The 20,593-nt window shown below is 39.4% G+C and overlaps 1 non-coding gene and 1 pseudogene across 1 annotated transcript; both read right to left on the reverse strand.

The window, feature by feature from the left end:
• Positions 1-10,748: 10,748 nt before the first annotated feature.
• LOC128654964 (U2 spliceosomal RNA) lies at positions 10,749-10,933 on the reverse strand. Its single transcript, XR_008401592.1, has one exon. It is a non-coding gene; the product is annotated as a U2 spliceosomal RNA (small nuclear RNA).
• An 8,815-nt stretch (positions 10,934-19,748) lies between these two features.
• LOC128655002 (uncharacterized) lies at positions 19,749-19,972 on the reverse strand (annotated as a pseudogene).
• Positions 19,973-20,593: the final 621 nt, after the last annotated feature.

Genomic DNA, 20,593 nt, shown 5'->3' on the forward strand with positions numbered 1-20,593 from the left:
ATAGACCTCCCCCGATATGAGGAGTAACAGGTATTAAACTGCTAAGAACAGTACTACTTAACACAACCTAGTTACCATGGGTCCCAGACCACGTGTTCTGTTGTTATACTTTGTCAGGGTAATCATGCAGGCCATATAGACCTCCCCCGATATCGGGACTAACAGGTATTAAAGTGCTAAGAACAGTACTACTTAACACAACCTAGTTACCATGGGTCCCAGACCGCATGTTTTATTATTAAACTTTGTCAGGGTAATCATGCAAGCCATATAGACCTCCCCCGATATCGGGACTAACAGGTATTAAAGTGCTAAGAACAGTGCTACTTAACACAACCTAGTTACCATGGGTCCCAGACTGCATGTCTTGTTGTTATAATTTGTCAGGGTGATCATGCAGGCCATATAGACCTCCCCCGATATGGGGAGTTACAGGGATGAAAGTGCTAAGAATAGTACTACTTAACAACCTAGTTACCATGGGTCCCAGACCGCGTGTCTTGTTATTATACTTTGTCAGGGTAATTATATATCTATCAAATCGATCTATTTATCTTCTATCGATTCTATCTAACTATCAATCTATGTATATCTATCTATTAAATCTATCAATATAATGGCCGGACTGATTTGAGACAGCCACTTTGTTTCGGCCAAATTTGAAGTAGGAGGACAGACCAATCATCTTCTTCCATCTCCCTGTTCCAAAAATGCAGGCCATATAGACCTCCCCTGATAGGGGGAGTAACAGGTAGTAAACTGCTAAGAATAATACTACTTAACACACCACAGGTCTCAGACCGCATGTCTTATTGTTATACTCTGTCAGGGAAATCATATATCTATCAAATCTATCTATTTATCTATCAAATCTATCTAACTATCAATTTTATCTATCAAATATAAATTGCATCTATTGATCTATGTAATTCGTATCTATCAAATGTATATTGCATCTTTTGATCTATGTAATTCGTATCTAGCAAATGTATATTGCATCGATTGATCTATGTAATTCGTATCTATCATCAAATGTATATTGCATCTATTGATCTATGTAATTTGTATCTATCATATGTATATTGCATCTATTGATCTATGTAATGTATGTATCTAACTATCAAATCTATCTAACTCGTGGTTGTGGTTTGCAGTTGTTTGCGGTGCGTTACACGGGGAGTTTGGTCTGTCACTGTGAAGCAGGCGTAACCTTTACACTACCTGATCGATACTACATCATACCTGATGTTTTAAAGCACGTTATTCAAAAATTTTTTAGGAATGTTAGGTGATTAAGGCACTTTATGGCTTAAAACCAGACTCTGTATTAACTATGTAATTTTCCTTGGGAGTTTTGCCATGGATCCCCCTCCGGCATACCACAGTCCAGGTGTTAGTCCCCTTGAAACAACTTTTCCATCACTATTGTGGCCAGAAAGAGTCCTTGTGGGTTTTAAAGTTCGCCTGCCTATTGAAGTCAATGGTGGTTCGCGAACAGTCGCAGAAGTTCGAGTTTGACGTTCGCGAACCGAAATTTTAAGGTTCGCAACATCACTACTCCAGACCTCTTGTGCAAATCTGCAATTCCAAAAGATGTGAAGTGGTGTCTCACAACTTTCACACCCTGCTCGAGGGCACTTGGCACTGGCAACCAGGCCCCGTCTATGCTGGAATTCCCTGGTAGGGAGAGAGCCTGTGACAATCCCCCAGGCCAAATCCTTCTGGAAGTTAGATAGAAATTTATGCGCCACATTCTTCCAGACTTGTCGAGAGACAATTGCAGAAAAATTTAAAACAGGACTTATAACTTCGACAGTGAAAAATACCCCCAAAATTTTCTTATGGTCAATCAAAGTCTCTGTAGTAAAATTCTGCAACTTAAAAACTCGAATGATTCTCTCTAAAACCACATAATGTTTGGGCAGGTTAAACGCATAAGGTCTATTCAAAGCCAATTGTACCCATTTGTATTTGTGAAAAATAAATCCAGTGGTGTATTTTATAAACAAACTAGCAATGCAATCCTCACTGAAAAGAGCCATCTTTATATTATAGGATAAAAACTTAAAACTTAAAAACCTATCCATGTCCAGAGCGTTCTTCCCACCATTAAAAGACAATTTCTGTAATTCAGTTCTTTTAAAACGCTCCATTTTAGCCCCCCAATAAAAAATAAAACATTCACGAATAATTCTCTTTAAAAATAAAACCGGGGGAAATAAAACCATGGATACATATAAAACAATGGGTAAAATCACTTGTCTCACTATTAAAATCTTACCCTCTAGAGTCAACTTTCTAAAAGCCCACAACTGAATTTTTTTATTTACTTTAGCTAAAACGGTTTCCCACATAAAATCATACTTCATCTTAATCTTATCTCTCACAAGCGGCACAGTCACACCAAGCAAACCACTCCACAGTCCTTACTGCTCTATTTAAAGAGACTATGTCAGTGCACAGAACGGTGATGTCATCCATGTATGCCACGGTTTTAGCTTGCGTTCCTCCCCCTCCAGGAACAGGCACACCACAAATCACCTTGTCTTTTCTTAATGCACATAATAGTGGCTCAACACAACAAATAAATAAAATAGGTGATAGGGGACAGCCCTGCTTAACCACAGAATTAATAAAAACACCATCAGTTAAAAACCCATTAACAGACACTCTACTCACACAACCATCATACACACTCTTAATCTGATTCAGCATCCGTACAGGCACACCCATCCTTTCTAAAACCGTAAATAAAAACTCATGTGACACACGATCGAAGGCTTTCTCAAAGTCTACACTAAAAAGAGCCAAGCTCTGGTCCCTATCTAAACAATAAAATATTGAATCTCTAATCGTGCTTAAAATTTCCGTTATACTCCTCCCAGGCACCGCACAGGCCTGACAGGGGGCTACAGATTTGGAAATGACAGACTTCAAACGGGATGCTAAAAGTTCAGTAAAAAATTTATAATCAGTATTTAAAAGTGTAATGGGACGCCAGTTCTTAGTAATATCTTTATCACCTTTTTTTTAAATTAAAACAACAACTCCCTGCATCCAAGATAAAGGTAAAATATTAAAATCACTACACTTTTTAAATAAAATCATAAAATCATCCTTTAAAACATCCCAAAAAACCCTATAAAATTCAATTGGTAACCCATCATTCCCCGGGGTTTTACCATTACTAAAACTTTTAATAACCCCTAAAATTTCTGCACAACTAAAATCCTGAGCTAGAAAAGACTGATCATTAAAATTAAAAGAAGAATCCAATTGTGATAAAAAAAAAATTCTTTTAGGGAGGGATCTAAAAATTTGGAGAATATAAGTACGAATAAAAATTAAAAACCTCTTGCTTCATACCATTAATGTCAGATTTCCCCTATATACTCCCCATAAAACTCTTTTTACTAACTAATTTTTTTAAAAAGAACCTAGAACATTTCTCATCCTCCTCTAAAACTTGTACTTTAGAATTAAAAATTATTTGTTTCCCATTTTGCTCTAAATTTTTCCTAATTTCTTCTTTTAATTTTAAAATATCATCATCTACATTAAAACCATAAGATCGTGCTGGATAAAATGCTTGAAGTCTAAAATTAAGTTTAGCATAAAATTCCCTCTTCTCCCTAGCCACTCTCTTACCCATTTTAATAAAAAAAAGTCCCGAATTAAAACTTTAACCTTATCCCACCATAAAATAATGTCCTCATCCCCCCCGACTAAAACTCCACTTCTTATAACTAGCAATAAAACTCTGTCTAATAAAATCATCATCTAAAAGAGAGGTATTTAATTTCCAATAAGAAGATATAAAATTCTGCTCAGCAGGTAAATCACATACACACTCTAAAAGCTTGTGGTCAGAAAACACATTCTCACTTAAAACACAAGATCGCAAACTAAAAAACTTTGATAAAAACATAAAATCAATACGGGATTTAACCAATTTATTACCCCACGTAAAACCAGGATCCGCACCATTCAACCTCATCCATACATCGAAGAGGAGAGGGGGTACTAATGGCACTACTAAGATAAGGAAGCAGGGATGCTCATATAATTTCTTAAGTTATTGATCTAGACTATAATAGATACAAAGGTGTAATATAATGATGAGCAGGGGTGCTATGTACAGGGTATACAGAACAGAGATAACTCAGTCTTCGACTGACACAAGTGGACATATGTTTAGCACTCACATTCCTAAGGGGCCTAGCTGGATAGATTAAGGTAGGAGAAGGTAAGGGAAGGGGGAGGTTTTTACAATTAAAAATAAATCTTTATTAGAAACTATTTAAAATATGATGTTTCACATACAAACGAAAAGAAAAACTTAAAAACACAAGGGAATAGCCTTGTTGATGTATCACGTAAATATATTAATAAATTCAATATCAGTAACAATGATGATCATAGGCTCCAACCTAGGATGTCGTTGTTAATCCATAGTTAGTACATATTGAAAAATTGTTTCACCAGTGAAATTACTATATACAGATTTATTTGTAAGGAAGTCTCTAGTTAAATGTAGGTTATGCGAGAATTTATCTCTATATAAAATTACCAATAAGCTCTAGTCTCTTATCATGGAATATAGCTCTAGTAACAGAGAGTTAATAGCACATAATTATTGCTGACTAAATATTCAGCGTATATAAATGTGAGAAGATATAATCATATTCAGCTTACGCTGTTATCGTGTGATTCATATCTAACGTGCTATCATTGGGTGTGATATTACAATGTATTCTTTCCTTTGTCTTAACTGAGTTTTATTATAGGATCAGATATATTCAGTTAGTCTCTTACTAAAGAGAGAGGAAAGACATCCAATGAGAACTTATTGAGGATTTTATGATTAAAATATTTATAGGACTTGATACACTTACAAAGTAGCGGTTATATGTATCTTATAGGTACTTATGTGGTTCAGAGTGTTGATCATAATCAAATTATATGTATCCAACCCTTCTTAAAGTAATGTATGTAAGTATTGGACAAGCTGCAGTAAACTATTTATAGATAGATCACATGTGATGATTTGATGCAGAAAGTATCTGCGTTATTTCATTAGTTACAATGTATCTATCTGATTACCGATCCTAATTCTGAGTAATAGGTTACAATCAATGTGGTATAAGTTGGGGCAGCCAAAACTCATATACTAGTAAGTATGCAAATATTTTGTATAGGTATGAGTTGAACAGTATATGTTCGTATGTTACAATTGGTTTCTATGATTCATTTGTATCGCACCGTCAGATCATACATCTGCAACTAATCCCTTGCTGGCTTGCATTAAATCTAAGTAATATGTAACTCAGGTATATGTGGCAAGTACTTAATTATCAACACATTTGAGTGGTTGTATTCGGTTGTTGTATATTTCAGCTTATCAGGCTCAGCATACAAAATCGCTATGATTCATTATTTATTTATTACATATACAAGGTGTGCATATAAGCTGTATAGAGAATTTTTAACACAAATGCCTTCATACATAAAGGATACGATGGAAACACTCCAACAACTTCAAGATATCCAATTAGGACCTGGCATGTGGCTTGTCACGGCAGATGTGGAGGCCCTATATACCAGCATCAAGCACGAACTTGGATTGAAAGCAGTACAATACTATTTGAACATGTGTACAGAAGAAGATGAAAACCATAATGAGTTCATTATAAAGCTATTAGAATTTGTGCTAAAAAAGAACTTCTTCACATTCAATGACCAATTTTTCCTACAGACAAGAACTGCCATGGGCACCGCATGTGCACCTACTTATGCCAATCTTTTCCTCGGGTGGTGGGAGCATAACACTGTCTTCTCAGAAGAACTTGAAGAATATACAAAACACATCCCCCTTTGGCTAAGGTACAAGATGACATTCTGTTAATATGGGAGGGACCTAAAGATAAACTTTATGCCTTTCTATTAAAGTTAAACAATAATGATCTAAATATTAAATTAACCTACCAATCTAGCCAAACTGAGATAACATTCTTAGATCTAAGAATCTTCAAAAAAGAAGACGGTATGATTGGAACAGATCTATTTCGAAAGGAAACGACAACCAACACCATTCTGCACAGTACCAGTGCACATGCCCCCAGTACAATAAAATCCCTACCCATAGGGGAATTTCTTCGGACCAAAAGAAATTGCTCTGAAGATGAACTATTCCAAATCAGAGCTAAAGAACTAACAGATCGACTTAGCCAAAGAGGGTATAGTAAGAAATCTATCAAAAAGGCAAGACAGAGAGCTAATAACACTATAAGACAAGACTTGTTGAAAACAAAATCCCGCCAGAAGGACAGGAAAACTATACTGTTCAACTCATACCTATACAAAATATTTGCATACTTACTAGTATATGAGTTTTGGCTGCCCCAACTTATACCACATTGATTGTAACCTATTACTCAGAATTAGGATCGGTAATCAGATAGATACATTGTAACTAATGAAATAACGCAGATACTTTCTGCATCAAATCATCACATGTGATCTATCTATAAATAGTTTACTGCAGCTTGTCCAATACTTACATACATTACTTTAAGAAGGGTTGGATACATATAATTTGATTATGATCAACACTCTGAACCACATAAGTACCTAAAAGATACATATAACAGCTACTTTGTAAGTGTATCAAGTCCTATAAATATTTTAATCATAAAATCCTCAATAAGTTCTGATTGGATGTCTTTCCTCTCTCTTTAGTAAGAGACTAACTGAATATATCTGATCCTATAATAAAACTCAGTTAAGACAAAGGAAAGAATACATTGTAATATCACAACCAATGATAGCACGTTAGATATGAATCACACGATAACAGCGTAAGCTGAATATGATTATATCTTCTCACATTTATATACGCTGAATATTTAGTCAGCAATAATTATGTGCTATTAACTCTCTGTTACTAGAGCTATATTCCCTGATAAGAGACTAGAGCTTATTGGTAATTTTATATAGAGATAAATTCTCGCATAACCTACATTTAACTAGAGACTTCCTTACAAATAAATCTGTATATAGTAATTTCACTGGTGAAACAATTTTTTCAATATGTACTAACTATGGATTAACAACGACATCCTAGGTTGGAGCCTATGATCATCATTGTTACTGATATTGAATTTATTAATATATTTACGTGATACATCAACAAGGCTATTCCCTTGTGTTTTTAAGTTTTTCTTTTCGTGTGTATGTGAAACATCATATTTTAATAGTTTCTAATAAAGATTTATTTTTAATTGTAAAAACCTCCCCCTTCCCTTACCTTCTCCTACCTTAATCTATCCAGCTAGGCCCCTTAGGAATGTGAGTGCTAAACATATGTACACTTGTGTCAGTCGAAGACTGACTCATCTTTTGTTCTCATCCATACATCATTTAGCCTAAAATCCTCAATCATACCTTTCAACACACTGGCAGACCCATCCAAACGCTCACTCACACTCACACTCTCACTCTTCTCACCTGGTAAAACACAGTTAAAATCCCCACCTAAAATCAAAGGTTCTGAACCTGCTAAAAACAAAGCTAAAATCTTTAAAAATTCTAACCTCTCTTTTTTAATAACGGGGGCATAGACATTAAAACACCTAAAACTAAAATTAAAATAACTGACGTGGACAACTAAAAGCCTACCCGGGACAATTTCCATAAAACTATTAATAATAAAATCATGGCTATTAAAAAGGATGCCCACCCCTACAGATTTGTTTTCATTACTCCCAGACCATACGGATGGGCCCCTATCCCAATATTTTTTTAAAACTTCAACTTTATCATTTTTATCAATACAGCATTCTTGTAAATAAATAATGTCATTATTGGTATTAACCAGAAAATCACACAGGGCCGCCCTCCGAGGAGGGCTTTTAAAACCCTGTGCATTTAATGATGCTAATTTAAGCATCAGAAAAGGGATTGCAAGGCATCCTACCTAGAAGATCTTCTAAGAAGGATACCATCCTGGCCCTCAGAGATATCACTGGACACAGGACTTGCAATCACCTCTCCTTCAGGCATTGATGAGTCATCAATCCTGAGAATACTATCATCCCCACTGCTAGCATTCAAAATATTCTCGGTCCCAGTCAATAAATTACAGTCAATGTCCTGCAAATCATCTGGGGGAAAAACAGGGTCTTGCTCTAGAACAGTAAAGCGATTCCCATGATAGGAGACATGGAGGAAGAAATTTCCTCTCCGGGCAGAATTTTCAGCTTCTTAGAGGGATTGTCATCCCCCTCAGCCACAGTATCCAAAATTGGCACAGAAATATTCAGCGTCACAGAAGCGAACATCTCAGCCCTAGATCCAGATACATGCTTAGGCCCTTTAGTCCTCTTCTGCTTAGAAAGAGTGGGAGGAACAACAGACCACTAAGTAGAACCTGAGGTCCCTGCCTCACCAATGTTCATTGGAGCACTGTCCCCAGCTAGGGACACAGTTTCTGTGACAGCAACAGAATCAGGAGGAAGCAACTCCTCTCCCCCCTCCTCCATAGGAGACGAAGGAACAGGTCGCTCCTCCACCGGATGATCCTGATACTCCCCCCTCTCGGAAGAAGCACCAAGGTGCACCACAAAAGGCTGTTTTCTAATCTCCCAATGTCGTCTTTCAGGACAGAAACGGCTCAAATGGTCAGATTCACCACACAGGTCACATAAACGAATTGTACAGTCTTTGCTTAAGTGACCTGTTTTTTTGCAAAAACGGTAAACCTGCTCCTCCAAACAATCAGATGACTCATGCCCATATCGCAAACAGGTACGACAATACGGGGGCATCTGATTAAACACAAGGAAGCCTCTGTTGCTCCTGATGGAGAACAGAGGGGGGGGGGCTAAGAAAACCCCCAAATTCCTCCTCCACTGGACGGAAACCTACACGAAACTTCCATTTCCCGGTCCAGACACCAAGGGAATTATAAATCTTGCCTTCAGGTTTAATTCGAGCACAGAATCGCATCAAACAACGAGTAATCTCCTCCTCCTTCGTATGGGGATTGTACATATGTACGATGAGAAGCTTCTCACCCCCACCAAAGATAGGTGAAAATTTAACCCCTGACAAATCTTTATGTGCTTTAAAGAACCGGAATTTCTCCAGAACCACATTGGCCAAATCATTAGAGTCTAAGGTCAGATCAAAATAACCCTTCCGGTAAAAATCCTGAAAGCACATAAACTGCTCAAAACAAAAGCCAAAGAGATCCACCATAATAGACTTTTGCAAAAAAAGTCCCATCTTTAAGTACCTGATACTCAGGAGGCACCTGGATGCCTAAAGTATCATGGGGGTAAGTACCAATGGCACCTAACCGACTACATCCTCCTGTTTCCCTCTTACCAGAAGAATGTCTAATTCCTCCAACACGAACACCAGCCTCCTCTCTGACACTTCCGACACCTCCGACACCTCCGACACCTCCGACACCTCCGACACCTCCGACTCCTCCGACTCCTCCGACTCCTCCGACACCAACTTCTCTGATGATACTCTCCACGACAACACCTCCTCCAACAGTCGCCACCATAATTACAACACGATCGCAACCCAGATGCCTTGGATAGCTGACCCCCCCAATAGCAGCAGGTGGTGCACCTGAAGAAAACACCACCAGACCGAGGGGTCAGGTTCCGCAACTCCTAATGGCTCAGACACTTGATCTGAGCCAAAAGGCTGAGAAGCGATAACCGCAACGTTCTTGCCTGGGACGCCGCACGCTCAAAGCACTCCCTCTGCCTTGGGGAGACAGGGCACACCAATGCTGACCACAAATCACACCATTGGAAATTCAAAAGCAGCAGCAACCAACAACAATACATGGCTGGCTGCTAGGCCCAAAAATAAGACAACTACTGCCCAGGGAAAACAACTCTGATTGATGATAAAAAGCAGCAGCGGCGACGAACCTGCAGCCTCCTGACTACTGGACAGAGAGCTGCTCTCCAATTTGCATCGCTCCGCCTCCTCCACCCTCCCCCGAAAACGGCCCCCCTCCTTCCCCCCGCTGTTGTAGCTGCACTCCGGAGACAGACAGACAGAATGGCGTGAAAGCCACCTGGCTGATCAGGCTGATTGCACCTAGCTACTGCTACTGGATCTTGTGGGCCTAGCTGCCTGTCTAGCTAGATAGCTAGCTAGCAGGCTCAACTCATTTTCTTAACCTTCCCTGTCCAGGCACCAGGTGGAGAAAGAAGCACACGGACAACATTGATAGCTCCAAAGACTTTTATTGTCTGCCAAGAAGGAGAGATTGATAGATAGATAGATAGATAGATAGATAGATAGAAAGATAGAAAGAAAGAAAGAAAGAAAGAAAAACATAATTATTAAACACATAAATAAATCAAGCAATGGACACATCAATACATACAAAATGATGAAACACATAAATAAATAAATGAATTTACACAGCAATACATAGATTTGTGAAGAAATGCTCATCAAATGAAGAATAAACAAAAAAGGATAGCAAACACGTCGCCTCGCCAGGTAACAGCCGTTTCCTAGGCTTTTTTGGGCCAGCACACAAGGGGTTAACAAGAGTCCAAAAGAAAGCTATGTGCACAGAATGGCAAAAAAGAAAGCAGGCAGGAAAGCAGCTTGTTGCTGAGGCTTTCTTCCAAAAATCGGCAGCAGCAGCTCATTTCGCTTGTCGGCTTTTGGTTGTTGGGATGATTCTGGTTTTGTCACACAGCAAAAGAGAGGGGTGCACCGGTCCTGGAGGTACTGCAATACCAGGTCAATGCGTGGAGTGGACAGAGCAAGCTCTTCTTCCATCTCCCTGTTTCAAAAATCCATTTAATATATGGCACCCAGATAGGGCGCGTATCAGATATTAAACTGATAAGAACAGATTTTTTTTTTTTCTTCACTTCAGTTAAGAGTTAACCTCCAGTTTTAATTCCCCCGAAGGAGAATACGCACATAAAACCAATGAGGGACTCAATCACATCATCTGTGAAAAAGCCAGAAAAATCAGTAAAAACTGGCATAAACAAACAGACATAAAACAAACTGACATAAACAAACAGACATAAAATGACATAAAAAACTGGAATAAAATAACTGGCATAAAACGACTGGCATAAAAGAACTGTCCCTTAGAATAACCCTATAAGCTCACCCTCAGCTCTGTCCCTCTCTTCACCAACCCAACTAACTGACCCTACAGCTTTCCCTACAGCTGTCCCTACAACTGTCCCTAGAAAAGCATAAAATATAATTAAAAGGAGATCCGGCTCCAGAACAGAAAGCCAAAATGTGCATTAGCGTCTTTATCTCCGATGCTTTTCCTTTCACGTAAATAATAAATATGGATTAAACTCAGGGCATATTGTACACAGTTCTTTACAGATAAAAGTTCATGATTAAAAAGTAAAATATTTCTGGCCAGCCAGATGGCTTCTTTAAAATAATTGATAATAAGCCAGACATATAAAAACTTTTCTTCCGCTATGCAAAGCATCTTGCCATATAAAACAGCCTCATGGTTGAGAATCCTCAGACCGCCTACCCACTTTAGAAGGGGACTAATTTGCCTCCAGACCTCTTGTGCAAATCTGCAGTTCCAAAAGATGTGAAGTGGCGTCTCACAACTCTCACACCCTGCTCGAGGGCACTTGGCACTGGCAACCAGGCCCCGTCTATGCTGGAATTCCCTGGTAGGGAGAGAGTCTGTGACAATCCCCCAGGCCAAATCCTTCTGGAAGTTAGATAGAAATTTATGCGCCACATTCTTCCAGACTTGTCGAGAGACAATAGCAGAAAAATTTATAACAGGACTTATAACTTCGCCAGTGAAAAATACCCCAAAAATTTTCTTATGGTCAATTAAAGTCTCTGTAGTAAAATTCTGCAACTTAAAAACTCGAATGATTCTCTCTAAAACCACATAATGTTTGGGCAGGTTAAACGCATAAGGTCTATTCAAAGCCAATTGAACCCATTTGTATTTGTGAAAAATAAATCCAGTGGTGTATTTTATAAACAAACTAGCAATGCAATCCTCACTGCAAAGAGCCATCTTTATATTATAGGATAAAAACTTAAAACTTAAAAACCTATCCATGTCCAGAGCGTTCTTCCCACCATTAAAAGACAATTAATTCAGTTCTTTTAAAACGCTCCATTTTAGCCCCCCAATAAAAAATAAAACATTCACGGATAATTCTCTTTAAAAATAAAACCGGGGGAAATAAAACCATGGATACATATAAAACAATGGGTAAAATCACTTGTCTCACTACTAAAATCTTACCCTCTAAAGTTAACTTCCTAAAAGCCCACAACTGAATTTTTTTCTTCACTTTAGCTAAAACGGTTTCCCACATAAAATCATACTTCATGTTACCCGTAAAATAGATGCCTAAAATCTTAATCTTATCTCTCACAAGCGGCACAGTCACACCAAGCAAACTGCCCCACCGGCCATACAACATACACTCAGATTTATCCGCATTCATCTTACACCCAGACGCACAACAGAACCACTCCACAGTCCTTACCGCTCTATTTAAAGAGACTATGTCAGTGCACAGAATGGTGATGTCATCCATGTATGCCACGGTTTTAGCTTCCGTTCCTCCCCCTCCAGGAACAGGCACACCACGAATCACCTTGTCTTTTCTTAATGCACATAATAGTGGCTCAACACAACAAATAAATAAAATAGGTGATAAGGGGCAGCCCTGCTTAACCCCAGACTTAATAAAAACACCATCAGTTAAAAGCCCATTAACAGACACTCTACTCACACAACCATCATACACACTCTTAATCTGATTTAGCATCCGTACAGGCACACCCATCCTCTCTAAAACCGTAAATAAAAACTCATGTGACACGCGATCGAAGGCTTTCTCAAAGTCTACATTAAAAAGAGCCAAGCTCTGGTCCCTATCTAAACAATAAAATATCGAATCTCTAATCGTGCTTAAAATTTCCGTTATACTCCTCCCAGGCACCGCACAGGCCTGACAGGGGGCTACAACTTTAGAAATGACAGACTTCAAACGGGATGCTAAAAGTTTAGTAAAAATTTTATAATCAGTATTTAAAAGTGTAATGGGACGCCAGTTCTTAATAAAATCTTTATCACCTTTTTTATAAATTAAAACCACAACTCCCTGCGTCCAAGATAAAGGTAAAATATTAAAATCACCAAACTTTTTAAATAAAATCATAAAATCATCCTTTTAAACATCCCAAAAAAACCTATAAAATTCAATTGGTAACCCATCATTCCCCGGGGTTTTACCATTACTAAAACTTTTAATAACCTCTAAAATTTCTGTACAACTAAAATCCTGAGCTAAAAAAGAATGATCATTAAAATTAAAAGAAGAATCCAATTGTGATAAAGAAAAATTCTTTTAGGGAGGGATCTAAAAATTTGGAGAATATAAATCCGAATAAAAATTAAAAACCTCTTGCTACATACCATTAATATCAGATTTCCGTACAGGCACACCCATCCTCTCTAAAACCGTAAATAAAAACTCATGTGACACGCGATCAAAGGCTTTCTCAAAATCTACACTAAAAAGAGCCAAGCTCTGGTCCCTATCTAAACAATAAAATATCGAATCTCTAATCGTGCTTAAAATTTCCGTTATACTCCTCCCAGGCACCGCACAGGCCTGACAGGGGGCTACAACTTTGGAAATGACAGATTTCAAACGGGATGCTAAAAGTTTAGTAAAAATTTTATAATCAGTATTTAAAAGTGTAATGGGACGCCAGTTCTTAATAAAATCTTTATCACCTTTTTTATAAATTAAAACAACAACTCCCTGGGTCCAAGATAAAGGTAACATATTAAAATCACTACACTTTTTAAATAAAATCATAAAATTATCCTTTAAAACATCCCAAAAAACCCTATAAAATTCAATTGGTAACCCATCATTTCTTGGGGTCTTACCATTACTAAAACTTTTAATAACCCCTAAAAATTCTGCACAACTAAAATACTGAGCTAAAAAAGATTGATCATTAAAATTAAAAGAAGAATCCAATTGTGATAAAAAATGTTCTTTTAGGGAGGGATCTAAAAATTTGGAGAATATAAATCTGAATAAAAATTAAAAACCTCTTGCTTCATACTATACATATCAGATTTCCTCCTCTAAAACTTGTACTTTAGAATAAAAAATTATTTGTTTCCCCTTTTCCTCTAAATTTCTCCTTATTTCTTCTTTTAATTTTAAAATATCATCATCTACATTAAAACCATAAGAACATGCCTGATAAAGTGCTTGAAGTCTAAAATTAAGCTTAGCATAAAATTCCCTTTTCTCTCTAGCCACTCTCTTACCCATCTTAATAAAAAAGTCCCGAATTAAAACTTTAACCTTATCCCACCTTAAAATAATGTCCTCATCCCCCTGACTAAAACTCCACTTCTTATTATTATCAATAAAACTCTGTCTAATAAAATCATCATCTAAAAGAGAGGTATTTAGTTTCCAATAAGAAGATTTAAAATTCTGCTCAGCAGGTAACTCACACACACACTCTAAAAGCTTGTGGTCAGAAAACACATTCTCACTTAAAACACACGACCGCAAACTAAAAACCTTTGATAAAAACATAAAATCAATACGGGATTTAACAGCCCTATTACCCCACGTGAAACCAGGATCCGCACCATTCAACCTCATCCTTACATCATTTAACCTAAAATCCTCAATCATACCTTTCAACAAACTAGCAGACCCATCCAAACGCTCACTCCCACTCACACTCTCCCTCTTCTCACCTGGTAAAACACAGTTAAAATCCCCACCTAAAATCAAAGGTTCTGAACCTGCTAAAAACAAAGCTAAAATCTTAAAAAACTCTAACCTCTCTTTTTTAATAACGGGGGCATAAACATTAATACATCTAAAACTAAAATTAAAATAACTAACATGGACAACTAAAAGCCTACCCGGGACAATTTCCATAAAACTATTAATGATAAAATCATGGCTATTAAAAAGGATACCCACCCCTATAGATTTGTTTTCGTTACTCCCAGACCCTACGGATGGGCCCCTATCCCAATAATTTTCTAAAACTTCAACTTTATCATTTTTTGTCTATACAGCATTCTTGTAAATAAAAAATATCATTATTGGTGTTATCCAAAAAATCACACAGGGCCGCCCTCCGAGGAGGGCTTTTTAAGCCACGTGTATTTAGAGATGCTATTGTAAGCATCTGGAGAGGAGCAGCACAGCATCCTACTTAGAAGACCTCCTAAGCAGGAAACCACCCTGGCCCTCAGAAACGTCATTGGGCGCAGGGATTGCTACAACCTCTCCATCAGGCATTGATGTATCATCAATCTTTATGACGCTAGCCTCATCACTACTAGCCTCCGAAATTTTATCAGTCCCAGTCAGAAGACGAAAGTCAACGTTCTGTAAATCTTCATTAGGGGACACCGGGTCCTGTTCTAGAGCAAAGAATCTATTTTGCTCCAAGTGGCCCATAGAAGAGGAAAAAACCTTCTCAGGTTGAAACTTCAGCTTCTTTGAGGGATTCCCATCCCTCTCAGCCACAACATCCACTCCGGACTCGAAAGACTTTGGCTCACAGAAGTAGACTTCTCAGCCTTAAAACCAAATTTCGTTGGGGATACTGCAGACCTCTTTTGCTGAGAAGAGGTAGGAGGGACAAAAGACCCCTGAATTGAACCAGAGGGACCCACTTGACTAGTATCCATAAGAACTTGTTTTTCAACAGGAGACACAGGTTCTAGGACAACCTGAGAACTAGTGAAATTTAACTCTTCACCCCCTTCTTCCATAGGAGACAAAGTGCCAGGCTGTTCCGCCACAGAAAGCACCTGAGACTTCCCCTTCTCAGAAGGAGTACCCAAGTGCACCACAAAGGGCTGCCTCCTTGTCTCCCACCTTCACCTCTCAGGGCAAACACGACTAAGGTGATACAACTCTCCACAGAGATCACACACACAAATCTTACAGTCTTTACTCAAGTGACCAGTCTTCTTACAAAAACAGCACACTTGGTCCTCAGCACAATCAGATAATTCATGCCCGTACCTTAAACACGTACGACAGTACGGGGGCATCTGATTGAAAACTAAAAATCCTTTGTTGCTCCCGAAGGAGAACAGAGGGGAGGGAGTCTTAGAAATCCTTCAAATTCCTCTTCATTTGGGCGGAAAGAGACACAGAATTTCCACTTCCCAATCCAAACCCCAAAAGAATTAAACACTTGGCCTTCCGGATTAATTCTGGAACAAAACCTCATTAGATACCGGGTAATTCCTCCTTCACATGGGGTTTATACATGTGTACAATCAATAATTTTTCACCACCACCGAACATAGTTGAAAATTTAACCCCTTGCAAATCATCATGTGCCTTATAAATCCTACATTTTTCTAAAATAACATTCACCAGTTGATTGGAAAGCATCGTCAAATCAAAATAGCCTTTCCTAAAAAAGTCTTGAAAGCACATAAATTGTTCAAATGCAAATCCAAATAAATCAACCTGTCAGGTTAGGAAATATCCAGAAGTAGACCCAAATGCAAGGGCGAACTTAAACAACACCCTTGCACTCTGAGTTTAATCCAGGACGTGACCCCACGACAACCTCCAAAAAACAAAGTACTCACGATATGGAGCAGGGTTAGCCTGTGCCAAAGTAATTCATGATATCAGCCAGATAGACTTCTGAATAAGGAACTGGTTTCAGGAAATGCCTTCCACAGAATCAGGAGAGCAGGGATAGTCACTTATACTCAGACAGAAGAAGGGTAAAACAGGAAACAGTTAATAATGCAGGAGTAGGTCATTTGTTATCAGGCAGTCTGAAGGTTAACACTGTGTAGACAGTCTTTGCAGAATATGCAACAGGTAATCAGGCAGTTTGAGGGTTAACACTGAGTAGACAGTCTTTGCAGAGTATGCAACAGGTAATCAGGCAGTTTGAGAGTTAACACTGTGTAGACAGTCTTTGCAGAGTATGCAACAGGTAATCAGGCAGTTTGAGAGTTAACACTGTGTAGACAGTCTTTGCAGAGTATGCAACAGGTAATCAGGCAGTTTGAGGGTAAACACTGTGTAGTCAGAACTTGCAGAATTAATAACATGTAATCAGGTAGTTTGAAGGTTAACACTGTGTTGTCAGAACTTGCAGTGATAGCAACAGGTAAGCTGGTAGTTTGAAGGTTAACACAGATAATCAGTACTTGTGGAGATTGGCAACAGGATATCCAGCAGTTTGAAGGTTTACACTGAATAATAGTATTTGCAGAGTTTGGAAACAGGTAAACATGCAGATTGAAGGATTCACAGAAATAACAGAATTTGAATAGTTTGCACTACACAGAGTAGTCTGAATATGCAGGGTTTGCAGCAGGTAAACAGGAAGTTTGAAAGTTTCACAAAACAAACAGTACTTGCATTGTTTGGAGACAGGTATTCAGGAGGTTGAAGGTTAATCCAGCATAGTAAATCCTTGAAGAGATTGGCAACAGAAAAGCAGCAGTTAGAGAGATTCCTCAGCGAAATCCTAACAGTAGCCTCAAAGTTAACAAACAAACGAACACTGGAGAAACAGGAAGCCAGAATAAAAAGCCTGGTTGTGACATCATCAGGAAGGGGTGGCTCAGACACATGTCAATCAAGCACACAGAGAGGACTGCAGAGCTTCCCAGCAGCTGAGCATGACACAACCATGATTTTTTTTGAATAAAAACACAATTTTTTTAAAACCTGATATTCAGGAGCCACTTGGATATGCAATGTATCATACGGGTAAGTCCCAATAGAACTCACCTGCCTAGGTCCACCTGATTTCCCTTTACTAAGATCTCCAACTTCCTCATTACCTCTGACACGTCCAGCACCTCCGACACCTCCGTCACGTCCAGCACCTCCAACACCTCAGACACGTCCAGCACCTCCGACACCTCTGACACATCCAACACCTCCGACACATCCAGCACCTCCGACACGTCCAGCACATCCAACACCTCCGACACGTCCAGCACCTCTGACACCTCTGACACCTCCGACACGTCCAACACCACTGTCACCTCCAACATGTCCAGCACCTCCGACACGTCCAGCACATCCAACACCTCCGACATGTCCAGCACCTCCAACACCTCCGACACCTCTGACATGTCCAGCACCTCCAACACCTCCGACACGTCCAGCACCTCCAACACCTCCAACACGTCCAGCACCTCCAACACCTCCAACACGTCCAGCACCTCCAACATCTCCGACACGTCCAGCACCTCTGACACCTCCGACACGTCCAGCACCTCTGACACCTCCGACACCTCCGACACATCCAGCACCTCCAACACCTCCGACACGTCCAGCACCTCCGACACCTACGAGACCTCCAACACCTCCGGCACCTCCGACACCTCTGACACCTTCTCCAACGACTCCACATATAACACTCTCCATGGACACAGCTCCAACAATAGCCGCCATACTGGCAACTCGATTGCAACCGGACGTCTCAGATAGCTGTCCCCCCAATAGCAGCAGGTGTTTCACCCGAAGGAAACACCACCAGGCTGAGGGGACAGGTTCTTCAACTCCTAATGGCTCAGACACTTGATCTGAGCCAAAAGGCAGAGAAGCGATAACCGCAACGCTCTTGCCTGAGACGCCGCATGCTCAAAGCACTCCCTCTGCCTCGGGGAGATGGGGAACACCAATGATGCTGCCGACAAATCACACCATTGGAAATTCAAAAGCAGCAACCGACAACAATCCATGGCTGCTAGGCCCAAAAAAAAGACAACTACTGCCCAGGGAAAACAAGTCTGCTTGATGATAAAAAGCAGCAGCGGCAACGAACCTGCTGCTGCCTGACTACTGGACAGATAGCTGCTCTCCAATTTGCATCGCTCCGCCTCCTCCATCCTCTCCCAAAAACGGCCCCACCCCTCCTTCCCCCCACCCCCCGCCATCGTAGCTGCACTCTGGAGACAGACAGAAAGGTGTGAAAGCCACCTGGCTGATCAGGCTGATTGCACCTAGCTGCTACTGGATCTTGTGGGCCTAGCTGCCTGCCTACCTACCTACCTAGCTACCTACCTACCTACCGACCTAGCTAGCTAGCAGGCTCAACTCATTTTTTTAAACTTTCCTGTCCAGGCACCAGGTGGAGAAAGAAGCACACAGACAACATTGACAGCTCAAAAGACTTTTATTGTCTGCCAAGAAGGAGAGATAGATAGATAGATAGATAAATAGATAGATAGAAAGATAGAAGAAAGAAAGAGACAAAAAAAGAAAGAGACCAAAAAAAAAAAAGAATATCACAAAATTATTAAACTCATAAAGAAATCAAGCAATGGACACATCCATACATACAAAATGATGAAATACATAAATTAATCAATGAATTTACACAGCAATACATAGATTTGTTAAGAAATGCTCATCAAATGAAGAATGGATAAAAAAAAAGCATAGCAAAGACGTCGCCTCCTCTCCAAGTAACAGCCATTTTCTAGGCTTTTTTGTGGGCCAGCACACAAGGGGTTAACAAGAGTCCAAAAGAAAGCTGCGCGCACAGAAGGGCTAAAAAGAATGCAGGCAGGCAAGCAGCTTGTTGCTGAGGATTTCGTCTCAAAGTCTGCTGCAGCAGCCAATTTCGCTTGTCGGCTTTTGGTTGTTGGGATGATGATTCTGTTTTTGTCACACAGCAAAAGAGAGGGGTGCACCGGTCCTGGAGGTACTGCAATACCAGGTCAATGCGTGGAGTGGACAGAGCAAGCTCTTCTTCCATCTCCCTGTTTCAAAAATCCATTTAATATATGGCTCCCAGATAGGGCGCATATCAGATATTAAACTGATAAGAACAGATTTTTTTTTTTTTTCTTTTTTTTTTTTAGTTACCATTCAGTCATGAGACATAAAAGACTTTGAAAAATGAATTAGGCCTCTTAAAACAAAGAGCCTTCCACAAAAAACAAAGTCGCTCAATCACATCATAATGGTAAAAAAATAATGGTAAAAAATATAAATCGAATTGTTAAAATTTATATATAAAAAATATTTTAATAAAAAGGATGAAAATTAATTTTAAGTTAATTTTAAAGGGAAAAAAGGGAAAGACAGGGACTAACCCTACATATCCCTAAACCCTAAAAAAACTAACCCTCACTTCACCCCACCAACTAACTCACCCTCACACTCTCCCTCACAAAAATCCCTAATAATAATCCTAAAAAAGGGAAAAGGGAAGAGGGGGTAAGGAAAGGTATTAATAAATAATTTTGTTCCAGAAATAAAAGCTATAAAATTTCTTTGCACATTTTTCACCTAAAAGCCTACGATCTCTTAACCCCTTAACGACCGAGGACGTGCAGGGTACGTCCTCAAAAAAAAGGCAGTTAATGCCTGAGAACGTACCCTGCACGTCCTCGGTTTGGAAAGCAGCTGGAAGCGATCCTGCTCGCTTCCAGCTGCTTTCCGGTTATTGCAGTGATGCCTCGATATGGAGGCATCCTGCAATAACTTTTTTAAGCCATCCGGTGCAGAGAGAGCCACTCTGT

The sequence above is a fragment of the Bombina bombina genome, chromosome 3 (genome assembly GCF_027579735.1).
Source record: "Bombina bombina isolate aBomBom1 chromosome 3, aBomBom1.pri, whole genome shotgun sequence".
NCBI classification, from domain to species: domain Eukaryota; kingdom Metazoa; phylum Chordata; class Amphibia; order Anura; family Bombinatoridae; genus Bombina; species Bombina bombina.